The sequence below is a fragment of the Capsicum annuum genome, chromosome 11 (assembly GCF_002878395.1).
Source record: "Capsicum annuum cultivar UCD-10X-F1 chromosome 11, UCD10Xv1.1, whole genome shotgun sequence".
Classification (NCBI taxonomy): domain Eukaryota; kingdom Viridiplantae; phylum Streptophyta; class Magnoliopsida; order Solanales; family Solanaceae; genus Capsicum; species Capsicum annuum.
The window spans coordinates 82,096,172-82,108,419 of NC_061121.1; positions in this window are offsets into that span (position 1 = coordinate 82,096,172).

The window sequence follows — 12,248 nt, forward strand, 5'->3', positions numbered from 1 at the left end:
TGGCTTTAATTGACACACTCGTTTGGTACTCAAAAGGGTCAATGAGTGTCATCTTTGAGGCTATGTTGACAAACTAGTCTCAAGGACTTTAAACCTAGCCTACCATATTATCAATGATTAGAATTTTCACCAAATCATCACGTTCCTATGCATAACTTACCCTTAAGAACACATAATACCAGGATCCGTGCTTAATTGATTATACTCTAATCATTCTAGCCCCAAATTAGTCCTTTAAAGTATGTAATTAAACATTAGTTTTGATACTCACTCAAATCCCCCAATTTTAATATATTTGTATTCTAGGTTCTAATTTTTGTAAGTTTCATCTATTTTGAGCTAATTCTATTGCCACTAACATTGTTCCTTGTGGATTCGACCCCAACTCAAAGCTGGGTAAATAAATTGACAATGGCCGCCTTATACTTAAATTGACGTGCAAGTTGATCATTATCAAAAATGGCACTGTTGCCGAGGAACAATTTATCGTATTGAGTTAGTTTGAAATTGTAGTTTACTTTCCTTACTCGCTTGGATTCAAACTTGTAAATATTTGTTTATGATTTTCTTTAGTTTCTTGTGTTAGTTAGATTATTTTTGTTTTCTTGTCACTATGGCATATTGGGATAAATATGACTTTGTAAGTTGGCAATCCTATCTTGATGATCCATGTACATATTTTGATGGACCCCACTTTTAGTAGGATTGTATTCTCCCCGGAGAGAGATGGAGGCACCATCTCGATCCTATTAGGAGTATGATTATTCTTTATGTGGTGGTCAAGATGGACATTGGAGTGATTGCTTAAATGCCTCCTCCCCTCATTATACTAACAAAAATGCTAGTTTTTCTTTAGAGTTTGATAGGTACCATGATGAAATAAAGGAAGAAAAACATGCCAAATACAATGGTCTTGAAGCAATGCTTCAAACTCATTTAGAACGGGCAACTACATTGGAGGAGGACATGCACGAATTGTATCAATCAAGTAAGGAATTTAAAAGGGAAATGAAAAAGATAGAGGAAATTTCCAAGGAAACAAACCCTTCAAATACCATTAACTTGCCCACTTTTTAACAGGAGAAAGATCAATAAGAAAGACCAGTCTATGTGGTAAATGATGAGTTTTGTAGAGAAGAATCCTAAGTAATTTCCCAACTAACCGAGCCTAATATAGTTGAAGATGCCAAAATTGAGAAAATGGTGCTATAGTCAAAAGAAGAAGCCAAGCAAATTTCTTATGAATACTCTAGCCTATTTTGGGGTGAGGATGCTAATAGGGATGCTATTCTGGAACTAAGGAATCGATGTCAGCCCAATAATTTTTTGACATTAGGCTTGGTGGATGTGATGAAAGTCCATCCACCAAAGAAAATGATAGATTTTGAGGAGAAGGAGCACCATCCATATATTTTAGAGTTTGACATTCCAAATGAGCACATGAAAACCCCACGCTCGAAGGCCAAGGAGCTCAACTTCCAATTTTCAACTAGTGGCCTATTGATTTTCCGACCATTACCTAAGGATCCCAATTGAAAATTTGATGTGAAGTTGGGTAAAATGTTCAAGTCTTCAAAGTGATGAGATAGAATCTACATCACCATGTCACCCTTTATTTTATGTTTCATCTTAGAAGATCTGAATCTTCTGTCCCTCTTTTGCTCAATTCATAGTGAGCAAAAGTTGGGACGATATTCAAACTTTCTAAGTGGAAACAAAAGTGGTATTTTGAAAGGTGTTTTATCACCACAGATGGGAAACAACCCATCACGCCATAAAAGTTGCACATATCCTTTTAATTTTTGCACGATAAAGTAGATTTTAATTTTTTCATTGATTAATCCATGCATTTGTGTTACTTTGGAGTGAATAAGGAATTGAAAAAGGAAAATGTGGGATGTTTTCATGGTGGACTGAATAGGGGAAAATGAAGGTGCATAAATGCCCTCTGTTATTGCGATTGTATCTCTAAGTTACGATTGCTGTCACTCATATGTCCGCGATCACGAAACTCTAGCTACAATTGTAGTTAAATTAGATTTAAAAGGCCATCGATCTTTTATTCCTCCTATACTTCCCCTTCAATTTCTCTCTCAAATTACACTTGTTTGTGGCTATATTTTGAATATCTTAAAGGCATCTTTGTATCCACTCTACATCACTAGTTCGATAAGTGCTTCAAATTCTTATTTTTTAATTATTATGGGTAGGCCTTAGGGTGCATGAACTAGGTAGGGCCTAAAATTATATTTCTCATTGCTAAATGGTTATTACTTAGTACTTTTGTGGTAATTACTTGTTAAATATGGTGTGCACACACATGGGGAAGTCTTGAGTACTCAAAACTTTTGTGAAATTGAGTAAAATATAGGATGCACACCAAGTGGACGGTTTATTGCCCAAACGAGTCAATAACTAGTTATTTCCACATTGTGGAGGCATAATCAGACACTTAGAATGCATGTTTCATAATATTAATGATAAATTCTTATTTTCGAACACATTTTCGCCCCAAAAATGTATTTTAGAACTGAATAGTCAGGTATCAGGTATCGTGATTACGGCCATTGGGACCGCAATTACATTATACGCGATCACTGTCTTGTAGTTATGATCTCAGTATCCACGATCATAGATAAGCTGCTGAGATTGCTATACCTGAGACTGAATTTTAGCCTGGGCCAAAATTCCCGGAGTTCATATTTTTGTTCAAACACCCCTAAGTATCAATCCCATGAAATTTAGTGGACAATATAGTGTAGTCTAATCATGAAAATGTTGATGATGAATGATTTTGTATTGTCCTCATGTTTTGAAGGTCTCCATCATGGAAAACTTCGACCACATCCGATTCATGACTCCCAACTGCCAAAACCAATATTATGATGAGTTCCCAAGGACTAAGATACTCTTGGAAAGGGGTATATGCTTAGAGAAAGTGCCAGAAAAACTTTTGGCATTTTATGCTAGACTCGTGGCCATCAAAAGGTGTTTTTCCTTTACGAGAGTTCTACGCTAATCATAGCATAATGTCTTTTGCAAACTCGGTTATCATGATCTAAGGGGTTGTTGTGCACTTTGGAGTGGATAAAATCAACAAACTATATGGACCCCCAGATGAAGACGTGGTTGCTTTTGAGGTAAAGAGGTATGAGTCGGGCAGCTGGATGACAAAGAAATTATGCCCAGATAAAAAGGTTCCATGGGCAGCAACAAAAATAGGTATATCCATGAACTACTTCACAACAAAGGCTCGAATATGGTTGGACATCATTTGCAGCTTGATCTCTCCTTGCACGCACATGACTGCAATTACAGATATGCGTGCCTAAATGGTTGCCTTCATACTAGACAACATTTCTCTGAATGTTGGTCATCTGGTGATATCTAATATGAAGTTCTATAGGAACCATGGTGGTACACATCTCTTATTTCCTTTACTTATTACTGAGATATGTAGGAGAGTAGGGGTGTTGGATTACCCGGATGACACTTAGGTACGCCCTCGAACCCCTATTTACCCTCTCAAGATTTAGGGTGATGGGGAACCTGGTAAGAGTTAGAAGATAAATATCAATGTAGGTAAGTCGACAGTTGAGGAGTCAGAGTCGTGTAGACTATCCACTCCTGGGTCTTTGAAAGATATTGGTATTGATATTAGGGTCATCAAGGAGCTGGTATCAGGATTGGCTCAAGGGCTAGGAGAGTCCTCCACCAAGCGTCACTCTTATGTGTCATGCTCAGACTATTAAAAGTAAAAGGAGGAGAAGAAGAAGTAGGAAGCCACGGTTTCTAGGCTTGAGAGGGCATACTTAGCATTGACGAAGTATCATAAGGAGCTTTGGGAATCCCACAAGAAAATAAAAAAGAGGAAGAAATAGAGATAAAAGTTCTTTAGCATGATGTGGAAGGGGGTTAAGGGCCTATGAAAGGTCCTAAAACCCAGTGACAGACTACCTTTTCCCATAGTAGAGAGTGATGATGAGGCCCCTACTGAGTGGACAAGTTCTGAGGCTGGTGGTGATGGTGCAAATTCAATAGCAGAGAGCTACTCGTGATGCAAGCATCCTTTACTCTTGCTTTATTAATTATGTAGTGGGGACACTGTTAGGTTTTTAGTTGAGGGTGCTAGTCCCTGAATTTGTATTATATATATGTTTTATGGATGTTTTGATGACATTTTAAATGATTTTTGTTTTGTTTTTGAGTTGCATAATTTGGGCACTCTGGTGGTTCCCACATTTCATGGATTAGTCATTTTGTTTGTTTTTAAATTTTCTATTTTACTTTATCTTTATTTTATTTGTGATGATATTGAATGAGCCTTTCCCTATGATAGATGAAGTGATGATATTCTTAAGGAAAAAAAATCGTGATTGGGTTTTTGAGTAATAGATGTAGGGGAAGTCTGAGTACCTATGGCATCAAGATTATAAATGGAAGGTAAGTCTGAGTACCTATGGGATTTTGGATTTGGAATCACATTCATACCTATGGTAAAAATTGAGTAGTCATATGGTTGGTTTGCCCGTATGAAAGCCACAATATGTGGTAAAGTCTTGGGTTGTTACCTTGGTTCGCAAATTGTGTGTGGTGCAAATGCAATAGAAAACACCCCCTTTATACAAAATTTTTCAAAAATCAAGGACATAGACGTGAGCAACCTTGTAACAAAACTTTTTCGATTTTTGTGTCTCTAAAAATTTTGGGTTGCAAAAATCGATGGATACTTTATTTTTCTCTCTAGTGGGAGGGGAAATTGAGCCCCTTTAGTGAATTTACATGTCATGTGTGGTGATTTTATTTGTATGAATGTCATGTGTACTTGTGTCATCTAGAACTTTTTTGATTGTATTTGGTTGGTGAGATGATCTTAGACTATCTTTGTGACATTGGAAGCCCACATAGCCTAAAAACCTTGCCCGTGCATAGATATTATCCCTATTCACCCAATTTGAGCCTTTGGACCTTTCTTTGGAAAACACATTACAAGCCATGAGCCATTCAATTTTTATCCCTCTTTTGAACCATACCCTCGTTAAACTTAAAAATGTAACTTGAGGGTAAAAGCCTAAGTTGGGGATGGTGAAGATTGAAGGAAGTAACTTTGGGTCATGAAATTGTAAGTGATTCCTATGAGCTTAAGCATTGAGCAAATTAGTAAGAAAAAGAAAGGACCCAACAAAGGAAAAAAATTGCATGAAATTTTCAAGAAAAAGAAATAAAAGAAAAATGGTGAACCAAGGTAATAAAAGTAGGCATTTGTAAAAGAAAAAGAAGTGGCCCATAGTCAAGAGTTAGATTAAATAGTGTGATGTAGATGTTAAAGGAGGGTATAGCCTTGTTGTTCCTAAATGATATCCTACCTTCCCCCAAACCTGCGTTATAAGCTCAAAATCTCTTCGAGATCTCAAACAATTTACTTTCATTGTAGTGGCGATTGAAAATAGGGGCAAGCCTATGATATGAAACTTTTTAGAATAGAGATTACTTGTGAGGGAGAGAGTTTTGCACTTAAATTCCTTGTTGCATTTTCATAGCTTGGTATGTGTAATTTTCCTTCTTGTGAGGAGGCATGTGAACAAGTTGAGGTTGGTGATTTTGTCATCTTTTGAGAAAAGAGGCAAAATAAATATAGTGTAGTTGAGGTCAAAAAGTGAGTCACTTCTAGAGTATCGGTGATTGTTGCATTGTTTCACTTTGAAGTCTTTTGCATCCTTCATTATTACATTTTATGTTAAGGGGTGTCGGGAGAATAGCTTTGCCCATGTTTAAAGATCTACTTGAGGTAGTAACTAAGCTTGATGTCATTGTGATCATTGGGTCATCTATTGTGGGCATAAATGTGCATTGTCTCATGGTAAGAAGTAATGTTGCTTGAGGACAAACAAAGCCTTAAGTTGGGGGTGTTGATAAGTGGTAAATTTTCCACTCATTTACACTCAACATTTATGTAAATTACCATGTTTGAATAAATAAGTGAGACATATTAGTGATTAAATGTACTAATATCCACTTTTTGTAGACACATAGGTAATAAGATGAAAATATGTGGATGTAAGTTAAAAAATATCAAAAGACAGAAAGAATTGCAATTTGAAGACTTGGAGCAGAACATAGCCTTAGTTACCACAATTGCGGTCTGAGAACTGCGATCGCGGTTTGTCAAGAAGGTCAATATACCGCAATCATGTGGATCTGATCATGGATGAGGTAGCCGCAAATGCGGACAAACTCCAGTGATCGCAGTCTAACGGAAAAAAAGCCCAAGGGCAAAGGTGTAAATGCACAGAAATGTTCCCAAAATTTCCTTAAAAGACTCAAACCCTATCTCTTTGAGGAATTAGTCATCTATTCCGAACCATTGGAACCTTGTCTTCTTCTTAATTTCCATTTTGGAGGACAATTATTTTAATAATTTTAGGTGAAGAATACATTGGAATAACTTCCAAGAGAAGGATTAGAAAACTCCCATTGGAGATTTGTTGAAGTTCAAAGTTTGAAGTAACATTCACATAGTCTTTCATAAATCAATTCAATGGAGAATTTTGGGTATATCTTTTTTTATTTATCTTATGAGTAACTAGGTCTTCCTCTTAGGATTATGCTAGAATACGGTACAATTGTGTGTGGGTTGTGATTCATTTGAGCATATGTTAGTTTGTTAATGATGGGTTATACTATTTCTTGACTAAATTGGTTGGGATTTGTGGGTGAAAGCCACAAATACCAAAATGGGTTTGTGGGTGAAAATCCCAAGCTCTTGAATGCTTAAACCATCCTTGAAAGACGGGTTTGGGTGAACTTTTAGAACCCACATTATCCTTGAAAGAGGGGTTTGGGTGAACTTTTGGAACCTACATTATCCTTGAAAGAGGGATGTGGAAACCAAGGCAATAGTAGACAATTTATGGACATAGTTTTCTAATTGTCACTATCTTAGACATAAGGGTGATTGTGAGGTTGAATATACCTTGGGTATCATCCTAGAAATAGTGGTTCCTAATTCAGGTATTGGGTGGATTTAATTGAGACACTCGTTTGATACTCGAAAGGGTCAATGAATGTTGATAAACTAGTCTCAAGGACTTTCAACCTAGCCTACCATATCATCAATGATTTTAATTTGCACCAAATCATTATGTTCCCATGCATAACTTTCCCCTAAGAAAGCATAATCCCAAGATCCGTTCTTAATTGATTATACTCTAATTATCCGTAGCCCCCAATTAGTCCTTTAAATGTCCGCAAATAAATATTAGTTTTGATACTCACTCAAACCCCCAATTTTTTTTTACATATTTGTATTCTAGGTTTTAAATTTAGCAAGTTTTATCTATTTCGAGCTAATTCAATTTCCACTCATAGTGCTCCTCATGGATTCGACCCAACTCAAAGTTTGGTAAATATATTGATGACGACCGCCTTGCACTTAAATTGACGTGTAAGTTGAGAGTTATCAAAGACCATGAAGGAAACCAATGACCCATTTTCGAATTAATGAGTCATTTGATAAAGTAAAGAGAAAACTAATGAACCTGCAACAACAATGACCATAACCACTAACCCGTTGGTTCATAGGACAGGTCATTGGTTGGTCCGTCTATTATCCGCAGTAATATTTTATTGGTATGAATTTAAATGGGCAATTTGGTCTTTTTCTATTATTTAACGTCCTATACTATGTCATTTTGGCTATCCTAAAGGGGTATACTTATGTGTAACCTATTGTTAATCTGTCATTCCACTTAAACTAACATAAACACTCAAAGTAAAATCATAAATAGGTGATTAAACTTTCTCCTCAGTCAAGAAACTAAAATTCTTCACCTTCAAGCTCTAAGGTCCAAGTTATTGCACGAATTTCACTTTCAGGTTTGCAGGATTTCATCAATGGATATCTGTTACGACCTAATACTACCCCCTAGTCATAACATGGTGCTTAGAATCACAAGTGACTCCAACCTAACCCATCTCCTGCAAAACACTTAGAAATATGGATATTATCTAGTTAAACAATACTTATGCGGAAGCTTAACTTGAATAATATAATAAATATTCAAAGGAAATTGAATCATTACTTAAAAAGGTTAAGATCCAAAGATGAACAAATAACTATAAGTTTGAAAATCCTCTACTAAGATGATTTTTTTGGACAAGCCCCCACCTTTTCGACTGTCAGAAAACTAGGAATGACAAAGATAAAATGAAAAGAAAAGATAACGCTGATCCTTTCATGATGAGGAGATCATACTATGCGCGACAAGGATAAAGAGAGTCCGAACCTATATTATAAGATAATATAGCGGAAAGAAAGTATATGATTAGTACTTTGAATGTACTGATAATATGAGATAAGAAAATAACTGATAGGAGATAGACATGGAACATGTAATATGATAATTAGTGCAAGACCAAGTAATGAACATATGTTGTAAAATGAACTGAATAATTGAATACAAATTAAAGCAAGAATCTGAAATGTGAATGGTAAAATGTGGATTTTGGAAGCTAATAATAACTAACATACCCCAACATAAGTTAATCGGGGTCCAACCTGTAACCCCGACTAGAAGGGTGTTTAGTACCTTTTTTATGGTACGAACATTGACTAACATGGATGACCTAAGATGATGTCCAGAAAGGACTAAGGTGTCAAGCCTAATCTTAGGGGTGACCCTTTTGAACCTGCCACTCTATTAAAGTTCTCAAACTAAGTACTACTCCCAACTGAATACTGATAACTGCAATGCTCACTGATGGTAATAATATGATAATTGAAATAAATGTACTCTGCAAAAACATTCAAATTATGTAAATTGGGGAATATAGCATCTATTAGTATATGTATGAAATCCTAGGTTATTAGGTGTTTATAACCCGCCATCTCTGAAGAATTCAACTATTATGTAATTTTTTAAAGTAATCAAATTAATTAAATTAATGAATCGAGTCCAAAAATCATGAGTTTCATAATATAACTAGTGTTTAGGATCATGGTCAAATAGTAGCACTGGAATTTATGCTAAAATGGGGATTATAACTCAATGACACCAAAAGACTTAGATATCAATGAATATACCAATACCTATAACCCTGAGTTGTGAAAAAGGAATTGTACTTGAGAATTAGTTAAACTTAGGACCTAATGGGAAGAAGGTAGACTATCGATTAAATACCACAAACATAGAGATTAGAACTTTGAATAATTCCTTAGAGTTGGATGCATGAGGAAGATGAACCGTAACTGGTCTTAGGAAAAGGGAATCACCTCTTTTCTCTTCTAAAACTAAGTATCAAATATAATTCTAAGTAATACAACTTAGGGCCATATAAACCTCCTAACGAACCTTGAGATTTCCCAAAATTACGTAGTTTTATTATTAAAAGAGTAGAATAAGATTGCCGTTTCCTTAAATTTTTATAACTAGAAACTACGGGAAGGGACATACGAGACCTTTCCATAATCGTGGGAACAACCTAAGATCATAGGTTGCACTCGGAGCTGGGAGCTAGATGAAAACTCTTTGAACATGTTCATATAAACCTTGGACGATTGTGGATTCTATCTATGGTCTTACCTTGGTTCGTATGTTTGCTAGTTAAATCAAAGCCATTTGTGGGACTTACGATCATACTAGTGGATCGTGGTTCCTTATAATGAAATAAGGTTAAAATTTGTAGACTTTATGAAGTTTGGGTTATAGAGATCATATGACACATTGTACAGTTGTTCAATGTAAACACGATCGTGGTTGGTCTCGTGGTGTCTCACTATAGAGTAGTGCCTTATTGAAAGGCCATGATTTTCTATGTTAGATTAAGGAAAAACTAGATGTGTTGGAAATATAATTATAATATCAATCATTTGGTAGGTTTGAGAATCAAAGAATGCATCTAAATTTGGAATTTATACTCATTTAAGTATAATCACTTCTTTAGGAATAAATCGGTAAGAGGGGTTTTTTGTTGGTTAAGGGCTAGAGGTTATTGTGGCCTTGGTACATGGAAAAATCTCCTCTCATACTATTAAGTATTTTTTGATTTACCCTACATGTACTTGAATCATAGCTCAAGCCTAGGCTTGGATTTTCTGGGGAGTTATATTATCTCCTTCTTGAGGTCAGTCATCCCCGAATTGAAACTGACTTAGTTGGAAGGTTAGGGGAAAAGGGCTGCCATTCCTGCATTAACTTCACCACTTCTCCTTATATTATTAGAACCTTTATACACTATTTGTACCTAATATTCCTACACTGTATTTCTAAGAGATGACAACTGACATGGTACTGAATTGTTAACTGAAACATAGGTTGATTTAGACCTATGAACACATGCTATGGATTAGGAATAGCTGGGAAATTCAAATAAAAAAATTAATTATTTAAAGGAAAACTATTACCTCAAGATGGGACCGAGTTCGATGGGTAAAGATTGGGTAAATGTTCATCATGTCTACTTTACCTCCCAAGTAGCTCCCTCAACTAACTGATTTTGACAAAGAACCTTTACCAAAGTAAATTATTTATTTCTCAACCTATGAACCTGATAGTCAAAGATTTCAATAGGAACCTTTCACGCCAATACTTTCAAAGGGAATGATCAATGCCAGATCACTAATGCACTTCTTTAGCAAAGAAACTGTAAATCCCCGAGAATACACCATGGGAGTCACTCGATGGTTATAGTCCCTAGGGACCACAAGCTAACCCATGAGATGGTACCTGCTGTAAGCACTGAATAATACAGTAACATACGTGAAAGAAAAATTGTTAAGACATAAGGTTTTAAGTCATGGAAACCGATAAAATATGCAAACAAAACTAATAAAATAATCTGACAATGTCAACTAAAGTCTAAATACTAAATAACTAACTGAAATGTCTGAAAGCCTCTAAACTGACTGAATATAAGTTGATGGGACAGGCCCCAACCAACTCCAACTAACTACTCGACTGAAAAATAAAGAAAAATAGTCTGTCCCTAAAATATAAGGACTCGCCACTGCTACGACTGATAGTCTAAGAAGTCTATATGCCATCCAGAAACTGGCCATCTGAACCTATGATATGATACATCATAGTGCAAGAAAAGAGTATGCGATTAGTACTTTGAATGTACTGGTATGCTAAGTGAGGTAGGCGGATATGAATGGTTTTATTAACATGAATAATAATAACTGTCGGTATGTATATATGTAGATATATAACATGTAAAACTGGATAGAGTGTATGAAATCTGTAGACACTGAGGGTACATGAAGTCTTTAAATACTGGGAATACATGAAATCTGTAAATGCTGAGGATGATTGACCAAACATATAATAGGCTCTGAATATAATCTATAAATACTAAAATACCAAAGTCTGATAGATGAATCACTGATATCTGTATGCAATGGTCAAGCAACTGAAACAGAATTACTGGACTGATTACTGGACTGAAATTGTGGGAGTTATCATCTAACTGATATGCCCTAATGAGCAAGTTTGGCGTCCAACCTATAACCCCAATTGGAAGGGTATTAGTACCGTGCCACAGGTACTAACGCTGGCTATGTGGATCCACTAAATTAATGTATTGAATAGAAGGAGTAAAGGTGTCAAGCCTAACTGATGGGTGACCCCTGCAAGTTAGTCAAGCCTAATCATATGGGTGACTTGTTTTATCCTACGCTGGCTATATAGTTTTGAAGTATAGAGGTTGCTACTAACGGCTCTACCTGTCTGACGGGAAAGACACCATCTCTGTACTCATTCGATGCTAAATCCTTCTCCCAACTGAAATGACTCAGAATGATTAACTATTATGAGTTTAACTGGTTATGATATCTGACTGAACTGATATTACTTATATTACGTTTGAGTCTGCTCTGAATCTTCTGAGACTAATTAAATAGCTATGTTATTTGGGTATTCATTATGCCCAGGACTCGATAGTAATAATAGTAAAATAGTACTAATCTCTAAGGACATAACATGGGAGCATTTATTTAAAATCTACTCTTGTAGGCATTTCATCAAACACTTGATATGCATGCTGTACACTAAGCATGAGAATAGTTTAAAGCATGTAGTAAAAGCACAATTTCAACCCTAATATCAAGAATCTTGAATTAAATCATTGGACAACAACATTCAAACATGTGGAGTGTAATAACCAACATCAATTTCATAGAAATATGGTATAGGACAAGATTCATGGGATTTCATGGTTAAAATCACAATTCAAAATCAAAATAACTTAAA